We start from the raw sequence: 25,411 nt of genomic DNA on the forward strand, positions 1-25,411 counted from the left end.
TGTATCTACGCAATGCCACAGTGGCTTTGGTCAGTAGTTAGCATTCTCATAACTGCTCCTGTTCTCAGTGAGGATTTCTCCTAAATATGAGAAACTTTTGGAATGTCTGCCCTATCGGCATACAGCAGACATGCATTTTCACAGGACCCGCTATGTAATTTGCATGACTGCAAAATGGAAGTGTGGGGCTCCTTCTTCAAAAATTTACCAAGAGTTTCAAGATGGTGATGGCAGAGCATTAAACCAAGAGCAAGGCTCTGGGTGACTGTATGGGTTGCATACCGGTATCATCAGCCCAGCGTTTGAGGCCACAATAGCCAATTCAAGGAATGACACTTTCCTTTATTTCTCCAAAACAAATTTTAGCATCCAAAAGATTAGGGTGTTCCCTCCCCCAATCCTGGGAGCCTACTAGAAATGTGGGCTCATGTGGTGCTACCCAATGGCAGGGGTGGGAAGGGAGGCCATGTCCTTGGGCCCCAGTGGTTTCCCTCTTTACTGTTGCTCCTTCGGCTACTTGAAGCCACAGTTGACCCCAGCTCCTCACCATAGGTCTTCCAGGCATGGCTGGCAGCTCAGAGAGGGACTTACCACAGACTTGGCAACCACTAGCTACCCTGATCTCTGCCTTCCTGTATTCCTTGACGCTCCTACCCCTTGCAAGTCTGGGATTGGTTTGAACCCTTTCTCAGGATCTGGCTGCTTCCACCCAGTCAAGGCATGGCCCTTTGCCCTCTCCTCTGAGATGTTTCCAGATTAATGCCCCTCAGAGGACCTTCAGGAATATACTGCTGCCGTCTTGTATGAGGTGAGAAGAGGGAAAGCAGATGTTTACCTCAGTGAGGGAAGCTTTTTGTATTCTCACCCCTGTGGGCTTCACCAAGGTTTTGGTGAGACGTGGGCCTCCCATCTTCTGGGTCTTCCAGTGCCTTTCACCTTTTGCATCTGTAAGGGACTGAGGAAGCCCCGTGGGAGAGGAGGAGGGGTGAGCAGGTGGAGTAGATGCAGTGCGATGAGGTGGGGAGAACTTACTGAATTCTGAGTCTGTTGCTTCTGTTGCTATGACCTTAATTCCCCCATCTGTAGGCTGGGTGGTAGCACCTGCCTCCCGGGATGGTTGGAATGAGGAAATCAGAAGGAACATGTACCAAGCCCTTTGCCACTATTAGCCCTCTCTCCTCCCTTCCCCTCCCCTCATCTTCTAACTTCAAAGCCACTCCAAGCCAGAAGAAATCAAGGAGTTTTGCAGATTTGGACAACTATCTCAAGGTGTTCATAACTGACTGTTGAATGAAAAGGCAGGGAATAAACTAGCCTGCCGGATTCCATTTATGCAACTTTGCACACATATCCATTTGCACCAGAAATGTTTGGAAAGATATTCATCAAAATGGCAATAGTGGTTTTCTATGAGTGCTAGGATATCAGGCGATTATTACCTTGTTGTTGACACTTTTATGAACCGTCTTAATTTTCTGCAATGAATATGTCTTTTAAAAAAATCTTTAAAGTGTCATAACACACAACTATGTAGGATAAGAGTGGTTAGTTTAGAAGATTTCTAAAGGTGAATGCATGACATTGTCTACGTGAGAACCCAGGGCAAAGATATGGGCGTAAAATGTAAGCTCTAAAAATAGCTGCCTTCAGTATAACCTTGTGCAGCCTCTTTAAGAATCATTTGGCAATACCAAGCAGTTCTGAAAATCGATATTCTCTGTGACCCAGTAATTCCACTTCTTGTTATGTACTCTGAAGAATCTCTCATGCATGAGCACAAAGAGATACTGAAAGGGTGTCAGCCACAGCCCTGGAAACTAGAAACGACACAAACATCCATTGTCTGAGTCCGTTTTGGCTGCTATAACAAAATTACCTTAAACTTGGTGGGTTACCAGCAACAAACATTTATTTCTTACAGCCTGAAAGCCAGGAAGTCCAAGATCATGGGATCAGATTCAGTATCTGGTGAGGGGAGACATTTCACATTTTAGTGTCTAGAACTAGTCACACATCCCTGCAAGGAGTTCTTTCAAATGAGAATAGAGTTAAATGTATCTTTATGTTGCAATTATTCTGTAAAAGGGGTCATATGTAGCTTTGTTTAAACACGGGAAATCAGATTCTTCACATGTTTCCAATCATTTTTAAAAATGGGCTAAAAAAATCTTGTAATGATTTCTGGGTGGGTTCAGTAAGTTCATTGTTATGCAAAGAAATTGCATTCAGAAGCGGCAAACTACTTTGTCTAAGAAATCATTTTCACTATCCCAGACAGTAGCAATGTGCATTTCTGAAACTCATAGTTCCCTGTACAGAACTGAACCACTGTGGGAATAGGTAGCTGACCCCACACTTCTCCTTTCTCTTAAGCATATTTCACTGTTAATCCCTGCTACTACCAAAGAGTAGAAGCCCCTCTGGGCCTGCACATCTATTTTTGCCTCCACGTAACTACAGATTCACTCTTGGTTTGTTTTTTACTGTTCATTTTTTTTTTTTTTTTTACTGTTCATTTTTATATGTTTAATTGTCATTACAACGTTCTGCAAATATCTGCAAGGCATCTTGCCCTGCAGTTGCTGAAAGGCCTTGTCTATTTAAAAAACCCAAATTTCGGGGCGCCTGGGTGGCTCAGTGGGTTAAGCCGCTGCCTTCGGCTCAGGTCATGATCCCAGGTCCTGGGTTCAAGCCCCACATCGGGCTGTCTGCTCAGTGGGGAGCCTGCTTCCTCCTCTCTCTCTGCCTGCCACTCTGCCTACTTGTGATTTCTCTCTGTCAAATAAAAAAAAAAAAATTGTATTAAAGAACCCAAATCTCACCTTATGGTGTCATGCTCTGGGCACAGAGGACAGAGGGACCTCCCTAGCTGGAAAAGCAGTGCTCCTCAGAATCTGGACACCCTTCAGGAACACAGTGCCAGGCCAGCAGGGGACCTTGCCTGCAACATTTGTGTTTTAAGGAAGTACCAGGATACTCTTACTGGGGGGAGGCACCAATGAGATAACCTGGGGGGTGAGCCTCCCTGCCTCCCACCAGAACTTGTGTTCACATTTCAGGCCCTGTGAATTCCAGTTCTGTCCGTGGAGCCATCATTTTCCAGTCTCCCTCTGGCAAAACCAGAGCTCCTCTCTACCTCCTCTCTCTTCCCCAGGCCCCAAGGGGAAGATGATCCTGCTTTCTTGGAATCTGCCCTTCCCCGGCCCTTGTCCGGGCTCTCCTCCCTGCATCTGCCTCTTTGCACTTGCTGCCTGGCTCGTCTCCCAGGCTCCAGCTTCTCCCATACCCGGAGTCCTCTCCCTCTTCCCTACTGGGACTCCACCTTCCCTCAAAATTGCAGCAGCTCCCCCTACAGGGAAAAGGAGGAAACACAGTGGGCCCTCAGAGCCTTCTCCAATGGATCCAGACATACCCATTTCCCCAACTCTACCCTGCACAGACCCTCAGGCACACTGTGTCATTGTCTGTTACCTGGCAGGAGTGCCTTTGGCTCAAACTTCATTTTCACAAAGAGCTTCAGATTTAGACTTCCGACCATAATCTTCAAACGAGACTATGCATAGAGTCTCAGAGACAAACTAACACAGGTTCCCATGTGACTACCGTAGGTCTCCTGTTACTGGGCCACGTTATCTGTGGGGAACCATATAATGTGTTTTAGGTAAATGATGTAATTATTCTGTAATTATATTTTTCTGTAATTGTAAGGCATAATTATCTAGCATTATATTTTGTGTTAAAGTAATTTAATTGTTCAGTGTAACATATTTTTAAATGTTCACAAATGCTATCACTCTGTTGAACCTTTCTCTTTTTCTCTTATCCTCCTCTTTCTTCCTCCCTTTTTTTTGGGGGGGGGAATGGCAGGGAAGAGAGTAATTTTTTAGCACATAGATCATTTTTTTGTTTTGTTTTGTTTTGTTTTAATGGCTTGTTTTTCTTTGTTTCTGCCTTGGTATGGCTTTCTCCCCTCCTCCCCAAAAGCATCACTAAGCTCCCCCTGCTAAGACTTCTTCCTGCTTCTTCCTGCAAGCTCACGCCAGGTTCCCCCAAAGTCTCACCTCCTCACCTTTTAGCCTTGCCACAGTGCACAGTCTCACCTCCTTGCACTCAGGGGCACCCCTTGAGTGGGTTTGGAATACATTACCTTGAACCTCTACACAGTCATGTCTTTCCAACTATACTGGAAGCAGAGCCTGTGTTTCATGCTCAGTTCTTGGGTCCATGGCTTCCCTCCAGGTGCCCTGAAATACCATAAGTCCCACAGTGCCCCATAAGCCTTCACTCAGCCTGCTGAGGATCAAGCTCATTGTGCCTGTCTGTGGACTCCCCTTAGGGGATGTCCTTAGGATGGACATTCTTTTTTGTTGTTGTTGTTTGTTTGTTTGTTTTTTAATAAACATATAACGTATTTTCGTCCCCAGGGGTACAGGTCTGTGAATCGCCAGGTTTACACATTTCACAGCACTCATCATAGCACATACCCTCCCCAATGTCCATATCCCCACCACCCTCTCCTGTCCCCCTTCCCCCAGCAACCCTCAGTCTGTTTTTTGAGATTGAGTCTTTTATAGTTTGTCTCCCTCCCGATCCCATCTTCTTTCATTTTTTCTTTCCTACCCCCCAAACCCCCACATTGCATCTCCACTTCCTCATATCAGGGAGATCATATGATAGTTGTCTTTCTCCGATTGACTTATTTCGCTAAGCATAATACACTCTAGTTCCATCCACGTCATCGCAAATGGCAAGATTTCATTTCTTTTGATGGCTACATAGTATTCCATTGTATATATATATACCACTTCTTCTTTATCCATTCATCTGTTGATGGACATCTAGGTTCTTTCCATAGTTTAGCTATTGTGGACATCGCTGCTATAAACATTCGGGTGCACGTGCCCCTTCAGAGCACCACATTTGTATCTTTAGGATATATACCCAGTAGTGCAATCGCTGGGTCATAGGGTAGCTCTATTTTCAGTTTTTTGAGGAAACTCCACACTGTTTTCCAGAGTGCTTGCATAGGATGGACATTCTTAACCAGAGGTTAAGAGCACAGGAGGTTCCCCAGAACCCTCCAAAACTGGGCAAAATCTTCTGTGCATGCGCAGTTTTGCTTTGTGAAGAGAATTATAGCTTTCATCAAAGTCTCAAAGTGCCTATGACCTAAAGCACAGAATGAACTCCTGCCCTGAAGGGCTCTGGTGTACAGCACAGAAATGAAGGAAAGAACTCAGTTGCCTCATCTGCAAAATGGGAATGAAGATGCATGCCTGCATGTGAAGGATGTCCAGGAAATGGCAATTATTAGTACTCCTGACCTAGTCCCAGAAAATCCTCACAGGAAAGAGTCCCCCACCCCAGTGCCTTAGGTCAGAGGTTCCCAAACTTGGGTAATCATCAGAATCACGTGGGGAGCTTTAAACATACAAATTCCTGCCATCCATTCCAAACCCAAGGAAAGAATGTCTAGGAGAGAACACAGAGATCGACATCTCTACCCAGCCTCTTCCCTGATAGTTCTGATGGTCAACAGGGTCTGGGAATCATTTCTCCCTTGCTCCCCGAGCCTGGCACCCTACCTTCCACTGGGCTTCCTCACCCCTGCCTTTACTTGTTCTGAGAAGGACGTGTTCAAGGAAACGGCCAGAGCCTCCGCGAGAACAGCAGGCTGCAAAAGTCTTTCAGAACAAAGAATTAAGTATCTTTATAATTATATCCAGGCCTATATTTAGGCCATGGCTCACATGGCCTCTTGAACTTCAAATAAATATCTATTTTGTTCCTTGTTTAAACAGGTGTAGCAATATCGGGGGATACTAGATTTATCCAGGCAGGAAGGCAGCTCCCACAGCTGTCAGAAAGCACACTGCCCTTTCATTCCTCACAAGAGGAAAAGCTAATTATACTGTCATAGAGCAAAATAAATGTACAATTTCTACCCCTGAGCTCACTGAACCACTCAGGGCAAATTGTTTTCTGAGCTGCTCTCTGGCAGGACTCAGGGCCAGCTGCCTTGGCCCATGCTCAGATGTTTTAGAAGCCACTATAGTGGGCGACTGCAGTTTGGTGAGGCCCCCTGTCCCCAGAATGCCTACACTCTCACTCAAACACATGTCCATACACACTCAGTCACACTTCCATCTACATGCACACACATGTTCTCATATACTTGCACTCCTACACTAATGGGCAAATTCCTCACACACACTCATGTGACATTCACATAGACTTCCACACACACGCACGTGTGCACACACACTTTGGCACACACTCACACACAGACACACCCTTCCTCTGATGCTGGAACATACCGCCCAACCATGAGAGTTTGCTCCTGTGGACTTCAGACTTCCAGTTCGCTTTCAAAATCCTTGAGACTTGCCTGTTTTTAGGACTTAAAGTCTCATGTCTGGGAACACCCCATCTCCCCTAAAGTCCTGGGCAAATGGAGATATCTGGTCACCCTAAAAGGCATCTGCCCAGGCAGAGACCTAATATGCTTTCACAGCCAAGCAGTGTGCTACGAATGAGGGTCTATCTGCTCTCCTGACAGGCACCCTCGGGCTTGGACACCAACCATGGTTACCGGCTTGGCAGAGCAGACGCACCCAGAGAAATCATAGTGACAGCAGGCTCTGGCAAGGGATATAACCCGACTGGGTAGGGATCCTTCAGTGGTCCTGACTGCACGTTAGAGCGGACCTGTACCTTGATGCCCAGGCCCCACCATACACAGTATGGTTTAATTGCCTGGGGCAGTACCTGGCATTGACAGGTTTCTCTAGTTTCTGAGGTGATTTGAATGCAGTCAGGACTGAGAGTCACTGAACCCAAGCCAAGTATCCATCAGCCAGGTCACTCGCTGGTGCCCTCTTCACCCCTTGAGAGTATGTGTGGGGCTTATAAAGCTGGTGGCATGGCCAAAGTCATGTCAGGAAAGAGGACTACTCAATCTACTCAATCTCCCCACTCTGGGACTTTGAAAATGGACGTTATCCTGTAAACTGATAGAGCCAAGTCCAGTTTGCACATAAAGAATGTCTGATTATGCCACTGGCTGGAGGTTCAACCCAAACCATACTGGCAACTAAAATGAGCTTTCCAAGCAGCAGTATTGATGGCGGCTTGCCACCTTCAATGGCAGAAAAAGAAGGCTCTCTGACAGTGTGAGAGTGAGCGTTCCTGTAGACAGAACAGCCTGGGGATGAAGAACAGTGACTCAGAGGGGCAGAAAAAGGGTTGGAGGAGATAACAAGGACTTTGGAATTCGCTAAAGAAGAAGGTGTATCCTTTCTCTCCACCGGGAGGCACTGGTGTGGGAACTACACCAAGCCTCAGTTTCACCAAGTGCATAACAATACCAAGTGCACAAAAAGTTCTTGCTAGTATATCAGTGACTAAGCACCGGACCTGGCTTAGGGTTGGTGATAAGTTAATGACGGATGACAGCTCTTGAAACAAATGAATGGAGATGCTGTCTTTTTCTTTGTCTTGCACCAGAGTGTTCCCATCAAATCCAGAAGAGAGGATTCTATTCACAAGTCACATAAACAATTAGTTAATGGAGACTACTGATTTCCTGTTGTCATTGTAACAAATGACCATGAACTTAGTGACTTAAAATAATGCAAATTTATTGTCTTAGGGTTCTGGAAGTCAGAAGTCTGAAACGGGGTTCATTGGACTAAAATCAACATGTGGGTGAGTTGCATTTCTTCCGGAGGCTCTGGAGGCTGCCTTTTCCATCTTCTAGGGGCTTTCAGCATTCTTTTGGCCTCTTTCTCCATCTTCAAAGCCAGCAGTTCAGTATCTTAAATACTTCTCTGACTCTGACATTCCTACCTCCCCCTTCTACTTATAAAGAAAATTGTGATCTCACTGGGTCCACGGAGGGCCATCTCCCCATCTCAAGGTCATTAACTTAATCTCATCTGCAAAGTCCCTTTTGCTATGCAAGGCAACACATTCACAGGTTCTAGGGAAGAAGAAGTAACTTTTGGATGGCCACCATCCGCCTACTACATGGGGACAGCTTTGTCACTTTTTAGCTTTTTACCTTCCAAAAGTTTTCCTCCGGGGCTGCCTGGGTGGCTCAGTGGGTTAAGCCTCTGCCTTCAGCTCAGGTCATGATCTCAGGGTCCTGGGATTGAGTCCCTCATCGGGCTCTCTGCTGGGTGGGGAGCCTGCTTCCTCCTCCCTCTCTCTCTCTCTCTCTCTCTCTCTGCCTATTTGTGATCTCTGTCAAATAAATAAAATCTTTAAAAAAAAAAGTTTTCCTCCAGTCTTTGACACCTGCTCCCACTTAGCTGGTAGCAAATGCTGGCAGAAAGCTGAAAACATCACTGAACAAATTAGCATCACCAGAACATTCAAAAACTGCCAGTCAGGAGCTTCCATCATTTCCACTGGGTGTCTATGTGCATCTGTTTATTGATGGTTGTGATTTCATAGTACATGCCATAGCACAGGCAGAGTTTTTGCTTGTAAAATGGTTTCTAGCACATTTGAGGGGACTAATCAGTGACATGGTAGCCTGCAGAGATGACCTTGACAAGTCTGAGGACCTGTAACTGGCTGCCAGGACTTGAACTTTACAAGACCACTCTTCCCCTGAGAGAGGAAACTTTGGCAGCTCCTCCTGTGTGTTTTTTTGTATTTCTGCTCCAGGAAGGAAAGGCCTGAATATGCAGCAAGCTCTTATGTTCTTCAGTTGAGTTGAGAACTTAAATCTGGAGTTTGGACAGGAAACTGGAACGCAGTGGGAGGTCTGTAAGGGTGGAGGATGGGGTGTTTCCAGGCTTTCAAAACACAAAACAGGTGGTTTTCAGGGTTGCTGGCTGGCTAGGGAGAGGTGGGGAGGGGAGGGGTGAATACAAAGTAGGCGGGCTTCTGGATGGGTGGGTCTCGGGCATGCTGCCTGGGCCGGCTGCCTGAAAGTAGAGAGTGACAGGTGAGGGCCCAAACTTCCCTGCATGCCGCTCTGGAAAATCCTGGGACTGCCAAGAGGTGCAGGGAGGAACCTCAACTCTGAACTGGGAAATGCTCAAAAGTGGGAGTCCAGCCAAGCTGGGGTCCCTGAAGAAGACCAGGGAGCAGAGTGGCAGGAACTCCTACCTCTGATGAATCAGCAGTGATGTGGGTGACAAAGAATCCGGAGCTATGAGCCCAGCCAGAGGCAGCATCAGCCAAGTCTGACAGGCTTTAATTATTTTAGGGTAAGAAATCTGCGCTTTGTAAACTTGCCAGATGTCTATGCTTTCGTATATTTTGATTTCTTGTTTGTTTTACATTTTGTTGTTGTTGATGATGTTGTTCTGTTAAAACTCTAAATAAGAAGAGGGTCACAAAGTCCTTGCCCTTTCCTGGGAAAGCCCAGCTGGAGAATCAAGGAATCCTTATGCAGCTGAGGCCGCCGGTGAGGTGAATCATAAGAATGTGACCAATCTCCACTCCAGCAGTGGCTTCTCTGCTCGTGAACCTCCTGGGAAGTCTTTAATTACCTCTTGAACACATTGTGTGAATGAGAGAAATTGTGATGTTAGTGGCACGTTAAGCATAGGGACAATAAGCGCAGGCCCTGAAACACACAACCTAGCCTTGTCCCATCCTAATCCCCCAGAAGGCTGGATGACAGTGCTTTTTAAAGTAGCTTGGCAGGTCATGCAAAATGCCGCCTGGCTCCCCTAAGGGCCTTAGCTGCCCATTTTCTCTTTACCCTCTTTAGCCCTTATACAAACAAAAAATAAATAAAAGTCTACAGTCTTTGCAACAGACCTGCCTGACATCAATTAACACTAACCTCTGGCAAGTGGCAATCCTCACAGAAGCTCCAAGATGTTTTCAACATGAGGCTTTTAATGCGCCCTCTAAAGTATGAGTATGAGTAAAGTATGCGTATGCTAACGGCCATTTTCCTGACAAGGCGACAGGCTTGAGATACTAAATGGTGAAAGTAGTTAAGTGATCCTGTGAGAAAGGGATAAATCTGTGCACAGAATAAGGTCCAACGGCCCCCATTCCCTGCATGTTCCACTAGACATTTGAAATCTCTCAGTCAAGCATGTAGCAAATGGGTGTCCCAGGACTGGCAACTGACTGATTGGCCCCGGAGCTCACATTCCAAGCTATTGTCTAGAGAACATCTCCACAGTTCACACTTGAGGGGGCAGGGGGAGTGGCAGCAGAGAGAAGGGCTGGGTAATTCATTCAGGAGCTGGAAGCTGAGAAACAGACGTGGTAAGCAAATACTTCAAAGCTCACTAGAGAACTCCCATAAAACACAGACCCTCTGCAGCAACCAGGGAGTGATTTAAATCCACTTGGAATTTCTAGGAGGAAGGAGTAAGACGCATCAACTCTGTTCAGCGCCTCATGAATAATTTCACCTGACACAGGACACTGAACCAGCAGAAATCTGGGATGTACAAAGGACAATAGGTCTCCAACTAATCTTTGTTACTCGAGTCTTATTCCTAAGTGAGGAACCAGGGTGGGTAAGGGAAGCCCCGACAGGAAGTTCACCATGTTTAGACACATCATCATCATTATTATTATTATTATTTGTCTTTGTGAGAGAAATGTTGGATAGGAAACTTTTTCTGGCAGCCATCACCTCACTGACTGCATTGGCTAAGTGAAAGGCGGGGGCACCCACCAATTACCTGAATGTGGACCTCATTTGTGACTCCCTCTAGGCCAGCAGACAGCCAAAGGGGGACTTCAAATGCAGTAAACACCTAAGCCCCGATCTGCAAAGGTGGTGGCTACAAGTTATTCATGTGGCCTTAAACCCCAGGCCGAGAAACCCTCACACTCCTCCTTCTCCTTCCACACTGCAGACTGTCCCCACCCTTCGGCGGCTCATCAAGTCATTGTAAGGAAGCAGCCAGCCCTGGCCTTGTGAAAGGGTGTCCCTGCCATCCTCCCTACAGGCGCGGCATGGGACATCGCCCCATGCCCCATGCGCGGCATCACCCCTGTCCCCCCTCGAAGTGCAGCCCTTCCCTCCCACCCAAGCGCAGCACATCCACGCAGGACCCAGGTACCCACTGTGGAAGTGGCAGCGCTGGCGGCCCTGGCAGCTACAACCGAGAGGTCGCGCTGCTTTCCCCTCGATGGCCTCAGGGGGGCAGGAAAGAAGGACTAAGGACAGTGGCCAAGGAGCTAGCAGCGCGTGGGTGAGGATGAGGGGAGGCGGGGGGGAGGCGGATAAGGGGAGGCGGGGGCGCGGGTGGCCGGGACCCTGGCGAGCGAGGAGCTCAGAAACCACCCCTCGGGGTGAGCTCGGCCCGAGACCCCCGCAGCCAGGCGCCTACACACCCGGCTATACCCCGCGGCGGCTCTGGATGCGCCGCTCCTTCCCGCTACTGCCCGGCCGGCGCGAGGGACGCTCGGGAGCGGGAGAACTGTGCGGGACGAGGGGCCCCGCAGCCGAGGAGAGCCAGAGGCAATCACCGCAGCCTCCGCGGGGAAGGTCCCTGCGTCCCTTCTTTGCCAAGGTCCACATCCGCCCTCCCAGCCTCTAGTGTCTGGGCATTACTCTCGGGTTGAAGATATCGAGTCCCGGAGGTGGCATGGGCCGAAGGGACATAATTCTGAACATGAGTCAGTTATGCTAATCCTGAGCTCTGTGGTTCAGAGAGTTGAAATTCAGGAGCCAGCTTTTTACATCTAATTGACTGGTCACCCCTCCTTGTTCTGTTTTCGCCAACCTTAGCTCCTCCACGCTGGTCTTTTATCTCTTAGTACAGACTTCCACAGATCTCCATCATCCCACCCCAAAACTTTACAGTAAACGGGCTCTCTTCCCTTCATCAAATCGTCTCCACTTCTCCTCTTCCTGCTTCCAAATTTAATTCCTGACACATCTGAACCAAAACTCTCCAAAAGTTATGGCGAGAGAGCCCAACACAAACGGAAATGGCCCAGGAAAAGGGGGGAGGAGATGAGGCTATCAAAAATCAAACTGCGTGCGTGTGTGTGTGTGTGTGTGTGTGTGTGTGTTTTACCTAGTAGACATTAAACTGCTTCATAAAATGTTTCATCTGCTAGAAAAAAAAATTATTCTAAAATGACTTGCACTGATTTGTTTCACTGATATTTATTTTGAAATTTCAGATAACCCTTATATAGACCATGTACAACTTTTATGTTCATTAAAATTACACCTAGGGAGTGCCTGGGTGGTTCATTCGGGTTAAGCAGTTAAGTGGCTGACTTGGGTGAAGTCAAGATTACAGTGTCCTGGGATGGAGCCCCTTCTCAGGCTCTGCACTCACCTGGAGTAGTCAGCTTGTCCCTACCCATCTCCCTCTGCCCCTTCGCCTCCTACTGCTCTCTCTTTTTTTCTCTCTCTCTAATAAATAAATAAAATCTTAAAAAACAAACTACACCTGGGTTCAAAAAGATAGTGAGACGGGGCGCCTGGGTGGCTCAGTGGGTTAAAGCCTCTGCCTTCAGCTCAGGTCATGATTCCAGGGTCCTGGGATCGAGCCTCACATCAGGCTCTCCACTCAGCAGGGAGCCTGCTTCCCTTCCTCTCTCTCTGCCTGCCTCTCTGCCTACTTGTAATCTCTATCTGTCAAATAAATAAATAAAATCTTAAAAAAAAAAAAAAAGATAGTGAGACATTGCTGTTATGACCTTAATAAGCCACTGTATTAGAAAAACCAGAAAGCACCAAGAGGGAAAACCAGTAAAATGCAAGCCAGTGGGATTTACAAAATGGTCCTAAAAACAGTCTTTGTTTCCTCTTCCTTTCTTCATCCTGTTAGCAAATTTTGTTCAAGTGAGGAGAGAGCACTTGGATCAGTCCACTGCCTGGTCCTTCTTACTATGAGCCAGGAAACCAGGCTTCTGATTATAGCTTTGACTTGTTCACCCTGGATGAACACACAGCTGGTCACACCGGGCAGACAGCACAGTCCGAGTGTGGCAACACCACCAAATAGCACGGCCCTTACTCCTGGAAACTGCAGCCCAGTGCTCCCAGGGTGTGGCTCTGTGGGTTGCTCCTTTATGCTAGGACTCCAGGGCCTTCCAGCTCCTCAGCATCTGCTTTTCTACCTTGGCCATGGCCCAGGCTCCTGATTTTTCAGTTTCCTTTCTCCTGGCTTCTTTTCCAGCAATTTGGCTGATTCATTAACATCTCCATCAGAGGGTGGTCAGGAGAATAGGGAGCTTGAAACTCCACTCAGCTCTTCTTAATGGTCCTTCGAGTGCTGGGCTTGGTGGGAAAAGGGCCACACTGTTGGCTAAAATGAGATTTTGGGATTATCTGTGGATTTAATCTGGTCTTCTCACATCTACCATTTCCACAAATAATTAGAGATTATTAGATACATTCAAAAGTTGCATTAGCCTTAAAGAATTTGGAGAAAATCTAAATAGGCTTAAATACCATTTTGGAGTCCAGAATGTTAAGCTCTATGCTCCAGATAATTAACATTTTTAAGGCCTTCCCCCACCCCGCCCCTAGAACCCTGTGGTTAAAATCACTACTAGGAAACAATTTACTGAACACATTTTATATATATTTTGCAGGAAGGGTGAGCAGAGTAGAGAAGCAGTAAATGCACTACTGTTGGATAAAGAGGGATTAGGCCAGGCAGCAATGGCATTTTGAAACTTCTCTATCATCAGAACATATATTCTGATGCTGGAAGTTTGAGAGGATTTTTTATATTAACCTATGTGGGAGACAGGCAGGTAGAAGACGATTTGCAGAGCCATGCTCTCTCTGTGGGCACAAGTATGCTGCCCCTCCTCCTGGAGAGCACCCTGGACACAGAGTGTCCATCCAGAGCAGTGGGTGATGCTCACTGAGCCAGCAGGGCCCTTCCTCCACGCTCAGAGGGCCCCTTCCAGGGAGCAGCAGTGGAGGCAATGGCCTTCTTTTGATTTTTCAAAAGAAAACCCAGTGGGAGTCCTCCATTAGCAGTCACATGAAAATGGCATTCTATTATTGCAGGGTGGTGGAGAATATGGTAATAATAGTATCTTGTGCTTCTGAGTGTTTAACAGTTTTCAAAGCAATTTTGTATTTGTTCTCTTATTTGATGTTCATAGGAACTGTGAGGTAAGGATGTACAGTATGATCATCTCCATTTCTTTCTGATGAGGAACTTCGCCACAGTCAGAAAGCCAGTAAAGAGCAAAGTAGAATTAGGATCCAGTCTTTCTGACATGCCTTTCTGATGTACCATTAAAGTTCTGTACTAGGGGTGCATGGGTGGCCTGGTCGGTTAAGCATCTGCCTTTGGCTCAGGTCATGATCTCAGGGTCCTGGGATTGAGCCCCACAAGGAGCTTCTTTCTCTCCCTCTGCCTGCCTTTTTGCCTATTTGTGTTCTCTCTCTGTGTGTGTCAAATAAATAAATAAAATCTTGGGGCACCTGGGTGACTCAGTGGGTTAAGCCTCTGCCTTCGGCTCAGGTCATGGTCTCAAGGTCCTGGGACTGAGCCCCACTTGGGGGATCGGGCTCTCTGCTCTGTGGGGAACCTGCTTCCCCCTCTCTCTCTGCCTGCCTCTCTGCCTATTTGTGATCTCTCTGTCAAATAAATAAATAAAATATTTAATAAATACATAAATAAAATCTTTTAAAAATAAATAATAAAGTTCTGTGGTAAAATATCATAGTTTGTTATATGACTGCATTATCACACCTGCTCTATGTTCATTCAATACCCTGTACTCAAGCATGCTCATTTTATACTGATTTAATTAAGCAAATATCACTTATGAAAAAAATTTGTGTCCTTTCTAACACTCTGTCTCCTTTGGAATACCACTATTGAAGCTCTGCCCTTTATTTGTATTTCCTCTCCTTAATAATCAGCAAGGTGTTAAGCTAGCCATGTGGGACAATTTCACAAAGTCACTTAAATTGACTTACAAAAGGCCACCCAGTGTTCACCTTATCCCGTGGCTCTTCTTTTCCATTACTAGAATCTGAGTGCATAGTAAGATATTCCCCAAACAAATGGGCCAAGATCACACCTTACCAAAAGCAAACAAAGCAAGCAAAAAACTCTGCCACAAATGAAATGTCTAATAGCATCACAACTATAAGTTTAATATCTATTGATATTTTTAGAAAGATTGATAAGAAATTCTCTGACATACCCACGTGGTGATAGTCCAATTCATGCTCAAAAAAGCACTTCAGTTTTTTCCATCAACACCATTCACATTTTAGAAGACTGACTTTGCAGGGGCCTCCCCAAAGAATTTCCTTAAACCTCTGCCAACCTGCAGGGAGAAGGAGTGGAGATATTACATAAATATCTGCACTGAGTTCTTGGATAGAGTTGCACAATGGCCATATATGGTGAAAGGTAGATTTTCCCTTGTGACTATACTCTTGGAATATGTTAAATGCATATGTCTCCATTTCTGCTCTCAAGAAGCTGGTGTACAGATGTTTAGTATTGGGGTGGTAGAAACACTGCTGTCTACAGTTTACATGATGTCTAATAGGTCTCTAGAATGTGCTTAAAAGGCAGTGTTCAGAATTAGGCCTCTAACCTTCTTTGACGTAATTGTCTTTCTTTGGAGTCACATCTTGAAGGAAAGGATGAAGGTTTGGAAAGGGCATTAATTTTCTCAACCAACTTACTATTTTCCTTCTGTGCTTTATAGTAATCCTTTAAACTCAAAAAAATTCAGCTAATTATGGATTTCTACCTGAATAATGTTGCCATTTGAGTGGCTGCATGTCACTGTTTTCTTTTTTCTGACCCCCTGTCAGGCCAATTCTGCCTGATTTCACTCATGTGCTGCTGCTTTTTATAATCTGAACATTATTTCCACTCAAATGTTTCCAGCTTTGCAGAAAACCTAGGAATCTGAAAGGGGGGGGGGAACCTCTCATAACTATTACTTGGATAATTATCATTTGGAGTTATTCTGATTTTTTTCTGCAAAAAGGATACTATGAGAAGAACATTTGAAAAAAGTGAAAGGTTTTAGTTTGAAAGTTAAAATTTTCTAACTAACATTTTAAAAATAGAGCTTAGGCAGTCTCTCTGGTAATTAAAATATGATTTCCCCCTCTATTTCCTATGCTCAATAAACTCAACTATTACAATATATTTTGAAAAGTACAACACTGAGTCTAGGGCATTAAACAAATAAATTAAAAGGCTTTGAGGGGATTTTTAAAGATCCAGTTTCCTAATATGTAAAATGGACCCTGGAAAGACTTTATGGTGTATAATATGTTTTTTCCCTATTTTCTAAATGCAATAATCTCTAACTGCCACTTGATCATTAGAGATTTATATTCACTATAATTTATGTCAACTTATATCTGGGATTCCTTTTTTTTTCCCACAACGTTTGGCAGCAAACTGCTGGTGGAAACTAGAATGTTTCACATTAGCAGCCCTCTTAAATTATTTCTGTGAAATAATTTATTGTGGATTACAAATTCTTATATGGCATTTCAAGTTAATGATTAGGCAGAGAGATATATCAAAAATATGATTAGTCACATATGTACCTGACTTGCATGGCTTTAACTCTGTGTGTGTTTCATAAGAATTGTTTTTCAAAAAGATACTTCAGGGCTTCTATATTTTTCCAAAGAAAGCCAAAAGATTTTTAAAGGAAAAAAAAAAAGAGATATACATGCTCTTATAAACTATCTCCTCTAATTCAATGTCTATAAAGTTATTTTCTATTTCATGATGGCCACTGACAGCACAGGTACTGCTGTGTGGTCTGAAACTACAAGATCTCACAGTGGTGAAGACTTCTTGCAGCGTGCCTTGAAGTCAAGATGTAAAAATCCTGAGAAAACATGAGATTTTTAATGAAAACTGTAATGTCTCTCTTTCACTGCAAGGAATTAGCCATGAAATGGTGTACCCCCAACAGAACACAAAATGAAATGGAACCGGGCACTCCTCGTTCAAATCTCAGAATGAGCTACTCCCTAACTCATTTTCATTTTCCTACATAGTTATGGTTAAAGCTTTTAGAGACTTCTTTGTTCAGTTTCCTTTATCACCCAGGGAAGTAAGACTTAGAAGTGTGGCTATGAAAGTTGGGTTCCAATTTTATCTGTATAGGAAAGAGCTCCCAGAACATTTCTTTTGTATCTCAGACAGATATTTCTTTTTCTCTTTCCTTCCTCGCTTTTCCTCTTTAACAGTCAGTCGTTCTCTTAACTCAGCTATTTATGATTCATTTCATGAAAGGCCAGGTTTTCTCTAAGGGTACTATAATGTCTTACAGTGGTTTTAGAGACTAGCAGCAAGAAGGAACTACTACTTTCTTTGGTGTTGTAAAATAAAGTCATGGTTAATAGCCTACAACCTGCAATAAACTATTAAAAAAGGAATTTATGATGGTTGGTTATTATCCTCCTGAAATAATGTTGTTACAAGTCTGCCCTTGTCAGTCATCTGCAGGATCACATACTGGATCTCAAACAAAGGGAGGGTCTGGATCCACAAAGGGGCTCATGGCAATTTACCCAAGGATGGGATGGCCTCGCCTGATAGTCCCTTATGCCCTTCATCACCTTTTCAAAGCAAGAGAATAATAGCCACATGTGTATTTTATCCTGATTGCACTAAAAGGCACCTGTTTGTGAGTCTGGGTTTGAGATGCGATTTCAAAAAATATTTGCATGGCCAGTGACAGCAAATTATGTGGGAGTGCCTTGGGGACATTGGGGCACCAGCAGGCAAGGCTTTCAGAAAGACAACTGGAAGCATCATGCATACCCTGAAAATTGCTTGTCAACTCTTTTCTTTCTTTTTAACATTAATTTAAGTCCTCAGAAGAACTGCTTCTTCCTTTCCTTGCTTTGTAAGCACTTTCCTTCGCTAAAGCTGGGTCTGTCTGGCAAGCTCCTTGTGAGTCCTCTTTGGCATCTGGCAAGGTAGAGAGGAAGAGAGCATCCTATCACGCAGCTGAATGTGGTTGGGGGTGGTGGGAGAAGGACAGGATTATTCACCAGAGGCTGAATTAGGCTAAGGCTCAGGAACCGGAACAGATCTGCTGAAGTTGCACAATCACCGAAGGTAGAGGGTCTGGCTCAGAGAGAGAGAGTTAGAGAGAATGAAGAATAACGAGATTGTGTGTGGCTTGGGAAGGATGGGAGATGGTCTAGTGGGTGGATGAGGAGGTCGAAGGGTGGAGAAGGAGGAGGATTAAAGAGGAGGCAAAGGCCTGAAAATGGTTTGATTGATTTCTAAGAGTGGAAGATATAAAATTCCAGGTTCTAAACCCTTATAATGTAAATCATCATTTCCTAAAGAAAGTAATAGAATTTCTCTGGTAAAGTAATAGGTTTATTTAAAAAAAATTTTTTTTATGTTGTGCCTGAAAATGTGAAAAAATACAAGCTCTCCAAGAGTTGGATGGATATTGCTTAATATTAAATGTTAAAGAACAGAAAATTGGCTTTAAAATGAGAATAAAAATGAAAAACCAAGAACCATCACTTCTTAGACCTTCATTTAAATAAGCCCACTCTAACATACTGTGCTGTTCATTACTTGTTTCAGAAAGTTATCAGAAGCATCTGTTCAGTATGTTTTGAAAGCCAACTTGCTCAGTTCTGTGAAGCAATGTCTGGGTCAGTGTCTATGGAAAACAGAATAGCACACACACGATTCTAATCCCGTTATTTTGAAAACTTGGAAAAGCTTTGGTATCATCTGAAATGGCTGATTTTCTTCTTTTGTCTACTTAGAAGAACATTAACAATTTTTTAGGAAAAAATTATGTAGATTTAGAAAATTGAAAACCAAAATCTAGAATTGAAATAATCACTTAACATAAAGCTCTGATTTTTAATTGTCTCGGTATCAGTGACATCACTTTACCATTCCCTCATAGGATTAAAATTCATCTCCAAAGGAAAATCTAAAATCCATGAAAATAGTGTTATAAAAATTTGGAAATTAAAGACCTCATAGAAATAAATATAATAAAACAATACCTGTCAGCTGCCAAAGTAATGCTGATTTATACACTAGTAACCTGTTCGGCTTTTTGATACAAAATTTCAGAGCAGCCACTATCCACTAGTGTTTATGGAATGATGGCCTGTGTAGCCAGTCCCTGCCCTTCACTTAATCACAATAAATCCAAAGTTGGAATATTTTCAACAACGTTCACCAGGGGTCACCTTTAAGTGACTGGAACCATCAGTGATAGCCTTTTAAAAGACCATCTACTTTTGGTCAAAATGTTACTATGGAAATCATTCCCCTTCGAAGTGCTATGTATTAATTATATCTGCAATCATGCTGTCAAAATAAAGTGTCTTTAAGACAGAGAGAATTTCTTACTTAAGTGTAGAAGAAAAGCACAAAAGATGATGTTCATTTTGTAACGTGCTCTTATTCCATAATTATCTATAGAGTCAGAGCAAAAGAGACTCAAATGAGTGGCCGTCTGGTCAAAAGATGGAAATTGATATGTTTAGCCATTGAAGACTTATAAGAACTTGTCACCGTATTAGAAAAATACAATCCAATAGAAAATACAGTTTTCTAAAATGTTTTTCTAATTATCACCTTGGCTCTCTGTGGTTCTGCAAATACAAATAAATAGAAAGCTAAGTTTTTCATTTCTTCCCAACTCCCAGCTTAGCTACAAAACTCCTAAATGAAAACACAGTTTTCTGTGTTGTTGAAGTTAGGAGTGATGATGACCAGAGACGTAAGGATTCCAGGAAAGGCTGTGGAGGGGCGCAGAGGACTGTAGGAGCAATTAGGGGGTGTGCTGGAGACTGCTCCTTTGTCTCAGATTATCTACTTATACTGATCCACTTGCCACACTCTTTGCTATTTTAGAAGAGTGGAAGGGCTGATGTTGGTTGGATACCACAAGAAACGCTGAACTTGTAATCACCAGTATCACCATTGCTCCCTGGTAGCAAGAAAATGCTGAAGTGAGCAGTTGCTGAATCAAAATATTAGAGCTGGAGGGGACATTAAAGTAGTTTCTCTGGATACAGTTTCCAGCTACATAGGGGCTAAACTGGAAATAGAGCAACTCTTGACTCTCAAACCATAGTCGTTTAATAAGGAAATATCACAAATTGGTTTAGCTAAGGGGTTATAGATTTTAACATATTTTGTAAGATTTACACCTAAATAGTTCATGGTTTTCTAGATCATAAATTAGAGTCCAGCTCCCTAGAGTCCTAAATTAAACATAAAGCACTTGTCTCCCATCTGAGCCACAGAGACCAGTGTTGTCCAAAAGAAATACAATGTGAGCCACACATGCTATTTGAAATTTTCTGGTAGTCACATTGCTTTTTTAAAGAGTGGGAGGGAGAGAAAGAGAGAAAACAAGAACACTAGTGGTGGGGGCGGGGCGGGCAGAGGGAGAAGGAGAGACAGAATCTTTTTTTTTTTTAATTTATTTATTTGACAGACAGAGAAGAGATCACAAGTAGGCAGAGAGGCAGACAGAGAGAGAGGAGGAAGCATGCTCCCCGCAGAGCAGAAAGCCCGATGTGGGGCTCAATCCCAGAACCCTGGGATCATGACCTGAGCTGAAGGCAGTGGCTTTAACCCACTGAGCCACCCAGGCACCCTGAGAGACAGAATCTTAAGGCCCCAACCAGGCTTGATCTCACAACCCTGAGATTGTGACCTGAGCCAAAATCAAGAGTCAGACACTCAACCGAATAAGCCACCCAGGGAGCCACAATGTAAAAAGTAAAAACTGAAATTAATTTTCATAATTGTGTATGGATTATACTGTGTAACAAGTTACTCCCAAACTTAGCTTGAAACAGACATTTACTATCTTATAGTTGCTGTGCATGGGTGATTTAGCTGGATCATTTCTGGCTTAGGGTTACTCCTCGGTTGGCAGTCATGCTATTGGCTGGGCTACCCTGACTGGGGCCAGAGGGTCTGTTTCCAAAAAGTGTTACTCACATGGCCAGCCTTTGGTGCTGGCTGTTGGCTGACATGCCTCAGTTCTCCTCCATGTGACTTCTCATCCTCCAGGGCCTCTCATCTCCATTTTGCATCTTCAGCATGTCCATTATTGGTGACAGGGCTCTAAACAGAAGAGAGGGAGCAAGCTAACATAGGGGAGAAAGAGCACCCGAGATAGAAGCTGTGTTTTGTAGATTTTGAAATCTCATCTTGGAAGTTATATTCTATCACTCCTGCTATTTTTCATTTGTTAGCATTGACCTATTAAGTCCAGTTTACATTCTTGGGGAGGGAATTACATGTATAGGTTATTGGGAATCATCTTAAAAGTAGTCTACCACAACTCTATTTTAATTACCACAACATACCTAAAGTTTTATAGCATTATAGAATCAATACAACAATTGCTAATGAGATACCTTGTATACTTTTTTTTTTTTCATCTTAAGTCTTCAAAATCCAGTATGTATTTTACACTTAGACTACATCTCCATTGGACGAGCCACGTTCCAAGCACACATGGTCACGTGCGGCTCATAGCTATGATAGCAGAGCATGTATATAGATGTTCTGGAGGCCCCTAAAGATCCAAAGACTCTGATGAAGGAGAGCTCCTCTCCCAGGAACTGAAAAATTGAAGTGATTTATCTGATCCATATCAAGTATTTACCATGTCCCAGGCACGGTGCTAAGAATGGGGAACCCTAAATCAGTAAATTATTGTGCCTGCCCTAAAGGAACTCAGTCAGACAAATAAGAAGCTAAATTCTAAATATGCATCAACCATTCTGGGCCTGCTTCAGGGAACTTTAACCCACGATGGGTCCTAGAATGAAGAACTCAAGTCTCTCCCCATTCCTTGGGAAGGTAAATGACCCAGAATCTTTTAAGCCCAGCCAAAACTTCCAATGACCACATGGATCATTCACCCCCGGCCCAACTGGGGGCTATGTCTCCAGCCCTAAGCTGGAGCCCATATGTTGGCCTGAAATCTGATTTGCCTTGGACATGGAGCAAATTAAATATTTGTTTAACTCAGAACACTGTACTTTCCACTATTCTCCATAAGCAAGACCTGTAGGGGAAGAGAGATCTAGGGGGTAACTTAACTATTTCAGGTTTCTTGGGTGCTTTGGAGGTACATGTCATAGTTGCACCAAACCTCATACACATGCAACTAAATGTATATGGAAGAAAAGTTCTAAATGATCTTACCAGCTATGAATGGATGTAGCAGTAGGGAGCATTATTTTTAGTCTAATCTCTGTTCTAACTCTGATAATGCAAATTTCTTTTGCTTTTGCAAAATGTACATATGTATTTGACTTGAATCTTCTCTCACAGTTTGTGTCCTGAAGTGTATCTGTGCTGTTATAAGCCTAACTCTGCACATCCAGGACCTACCAGAGGAGCTTCCCATCTCCCAAAATAGCACTTACATGCTATTTATTAATGGTGATATACCTGACAGTCCAGTTAAAGAATTCTGGGGTTCATTTGGTTGAAATACAATATACTTTTCATTAGCAGAGGGGGCAAAGCAGTTTTCTGAGTGGCTTTTCTACCAATGTCAATAGTAGTCACTTATTTTCAAGTTAGAGAAAAATCATGCCTGCCTCAGTGTGAAGAAATCAGTTTCACTCAGATGGGGTCTGGAAAAATAATCTTGATACTATCTTTCCCTATTGCTTGCCTTCATAAAAATATTGTTTAGGGGGAAAAAAATGTGTGAAGACAGTTTCAAGTGAAGGACTACACACAAAACATGTCTTTCTTACATGTAAATCTCATTTCCAAGTTTTTATCATATATACTTAGGTTTTATATATATATATATATATATATATATATATATATATACACTGTTTCATCAAGGTTATTGTACCTGTATCTTTAAAAATGTCTTTGTTCCACAATGTGTACATACACACACACACACACACACATATACACACATATACCTGATAACACATCTCATTTCTGTGCACAATAATGTCATGATTTTAGTTGAGCTGCCATAGGCTAAGGCTCAACCATTTAACCTGGGAAAAAAAAAAGTCAGGCTGTCTGGAACACAGGAAAACCCCTTAAGCTGTTCTGCTGGAATTTGAAGGGTGAGAGTAAAGCTTCTGTTCTGTGTAAATCTGCCCAAATGTAGTGTTTTACAGTATCAGGCACTACTCTAGGAGCCAAGAACTGACTTGGCCTAAAGGCCCCTGCAAGAAGACAAACCTAACCCCACCCCCAATACCCTGGAGTCAGCTTAGAGAAATAAATGAATTTTAAACATCTCATTGTAAATACAAGTATGCACATCATTTTTTCACATGTAGAGTAGCTTCATCTAAAAGCACAGTTTGTTCCTGTTTTGGAGATTCTAAATAAGAGAAAACAGCCTTTTGATTGGTCTTTGGGAAGGCCAACATGCTCAAGCACAGCACATGTGATGGGATCCACAACTATTTTTGCTGAGTTTTAGAATGCAAATTTAAGCCCACAGTATGCACTCCAGCAAATATATATATGCCTCTATCTATGTACAGACTGATAGATACCACCCACAAACATATAATGTGCAGAAGGGCAGTGGCAAAAATATCTCTATTTTTTTTTTTTCAATTATAGCTTTGGCTGAGATTTATTTTAACCTAACCCACGAAAGAAACGTTTCATCGCTGTAGCAGGCAGTGTGAAGGACCGGGTGTGCGCAGCTCTTTGGAGAAAGAGGGGGACTCCTTTAGCCTTTTCCATCTGAATTTTTATTTGCTTCTTAAAAGTAGAAGCTGAGTTCATCAGCTAAACCGCTAGACTTGAGATTTACTCTAAAACTGTAACTCACCCTGTTTGGTCGGCGTAGGAGGCTGCCAGCACTGTCCCCGGGCTTCCAGTTCCATGGAACGTTCGCGTGGCCTGTTTACCCGACCCGCTTTGGCGCGAAAGGGGGCTTCCCATCCGGAGAAAGATCTTGTTTGCTGCCCTCTCTCCCAACCCCCAGGCCGACCATGCGGCGCGAATCCCGAGAAGCACGCCCTCGGCTGGGCCCGGCGCCTCCCCAGCGGGAGGCGGGAGCAGGCCCTGGCTCGCCGGCTCGGCTGGAAGTACGATCTTGACATTGCGCCCTTCTCGCCGCGACTCGTGGGGCACGAAAACAACTGCAGCGGGTCCTGACCCGCGCTGGGAGACCGAGACTGCGGGGCGCGGCCTCCCACGCGGTCCTCACAGACCTCCGGGCGCTGGTCCGCGCAGCGCTCTCATGGGGTCACAAGGGGTGGTGGGGATGGGGGAGCCCCTGGCTCCTGGCTGGAGGCCTTTACGCCCGGGTCTCCCCACTCAGACCTTCGAGAGAGACTTTCCAAAAAAGCCCTAAGCGGGAGGACATTCGTGATGATGCAGATTGTCCCCACTGTTCAAGTGGCGCGTCCACACGGACCCCGCCCAACGTAGCACTAGCTGGCCTCCAAGGGGGCCGGAGGGGTTCGGTGGCCGCCCTGGCGGCGACTTGTGGAGCAAAACTAGTATGTTTCGAACCCCTAAGTGAATGTATCATAAAATTCAAGGTTAGGCACCGGGTCCTTCACTGTCCTTCCCTGCTCTCCCTCTTCTCAAGCCGGGGGAGGAGCGCTAGCAATTCTCAACTCCGAACTGGGCGGGTTAAAGTTCTCTCGCGCTCCGGGAGGCGCCCACCCGCCTCGCCGCCGCCCGCCAGGCCCAACCGCTCGCCCCCCGCACCGCGCTGCGGGCGCGCCCTTAAGGCGTAGCCAACGAGTAACGCCGAAACGCCGAGCTGACTCACGCGGCGCGGAAACTCAGACGTATTACGTCATTTTCACACCTCCTTTCTCGGATTGCCTCGCGTATTTTGAGCCCACCGGGGAAACGCGCCCACACCGCCGCTTAAGCAAAAGTGTTACAATTCCGAGGAAGTGTAGATTCGACGGAAGTTCTTATTTTCCTAGCATCAATTGTAGTTTCTTCGTATAATAATCTCATCTTTTGGCCAAGGTTCTGAAACTGAATATTAAATATCATAGCTTTTATATGTTGTTGGAACCAGTGTGGTGTGATAAAGTGTAAGCAGTATTAAATCTCAAAACCAAAACAATACCCTCAGCCAAAGGCTTCTCTTTAGGGCAGCCTGATTAAGCAGCTGGAGAGAGAAGAGGGAGGATTTCGGAATCACCAGAAAGGAGCAGGAAGGTCTCCCTTGCTGTCATCAGAATATTACACGCACCGACTTCTAGAACAAATAAGGCACTGATTGCTTCTAAACCTGAGGCCTCGCATGAAAAAAAAAAAAATGTGATGGCAGTCTGCAGATTCAGAGAACTTCCCCATTGCAATGCAAGGAAAGGGCCCAGTACTTTGCAATTCAGGCTTTTAAATTTCCTGACTTTCTGGGGAGGAGGCAGCAGGGCAGGTGAGAGAGGTTCATCCTTATATGGCAAAGGAACACAACACTTTTCTTCATTTAGAATCTTCCCAACTGT

At 44.4% G+C, this 25,411-nt stretch overlaps 1 long non-coding RNA gene across 3 annotated transcripts; it reads right to left on the reverse strand.

Annotated features, from left to right (window-relative positions):
• Window positions 1-1,732: 1,732 nt before the first annotated feature.
• LOC125101076 (uncharacterized) lies at window positions 1,733-24,688 on the reverse strand. Of its 3 annotated transcripts, XR_007127757.1 has the most exons (5): window positions 23,764-24,688; window positions 20,922-21,047; window positions 15,130-15,255; window positions 3,472-3,633; window positions 1,733-1,965 (listed from the first exon to the last, which is right to left on the reverse strand). It is a non-coding gene; the product is annotated as an uncharacterized LOC125101076 (long non-coding RNA). The 3 variants fall into 3 exon arrangements; XR_007127759.1 differs by lacking the exon at window positions 15,130-15,255; XR_007127758.1 differs by lacking the exons at window positions 1,733-1,965; window positions 3,472-3,633; window positions 15,130-15,255 and adding an exon at window positions 17,125-17,888.
• Window positions 24,689-25,411: the final 723 nt, after the last annotated feature.

Source organism: Lutra lutra, chromosome 5 (genome assembly GCF_902655055.1).
Source record: "Lutra lutra chromosome 5, mLutLut1.2, whole genome shotgun sequence".
NCBI classification, from domain to species: domain Eukaryota; kingdom Metazoa; phylum Chordata; class Mammalia; order Carnivora; family Mustelidae; genus Lutra; species Lutra lutra.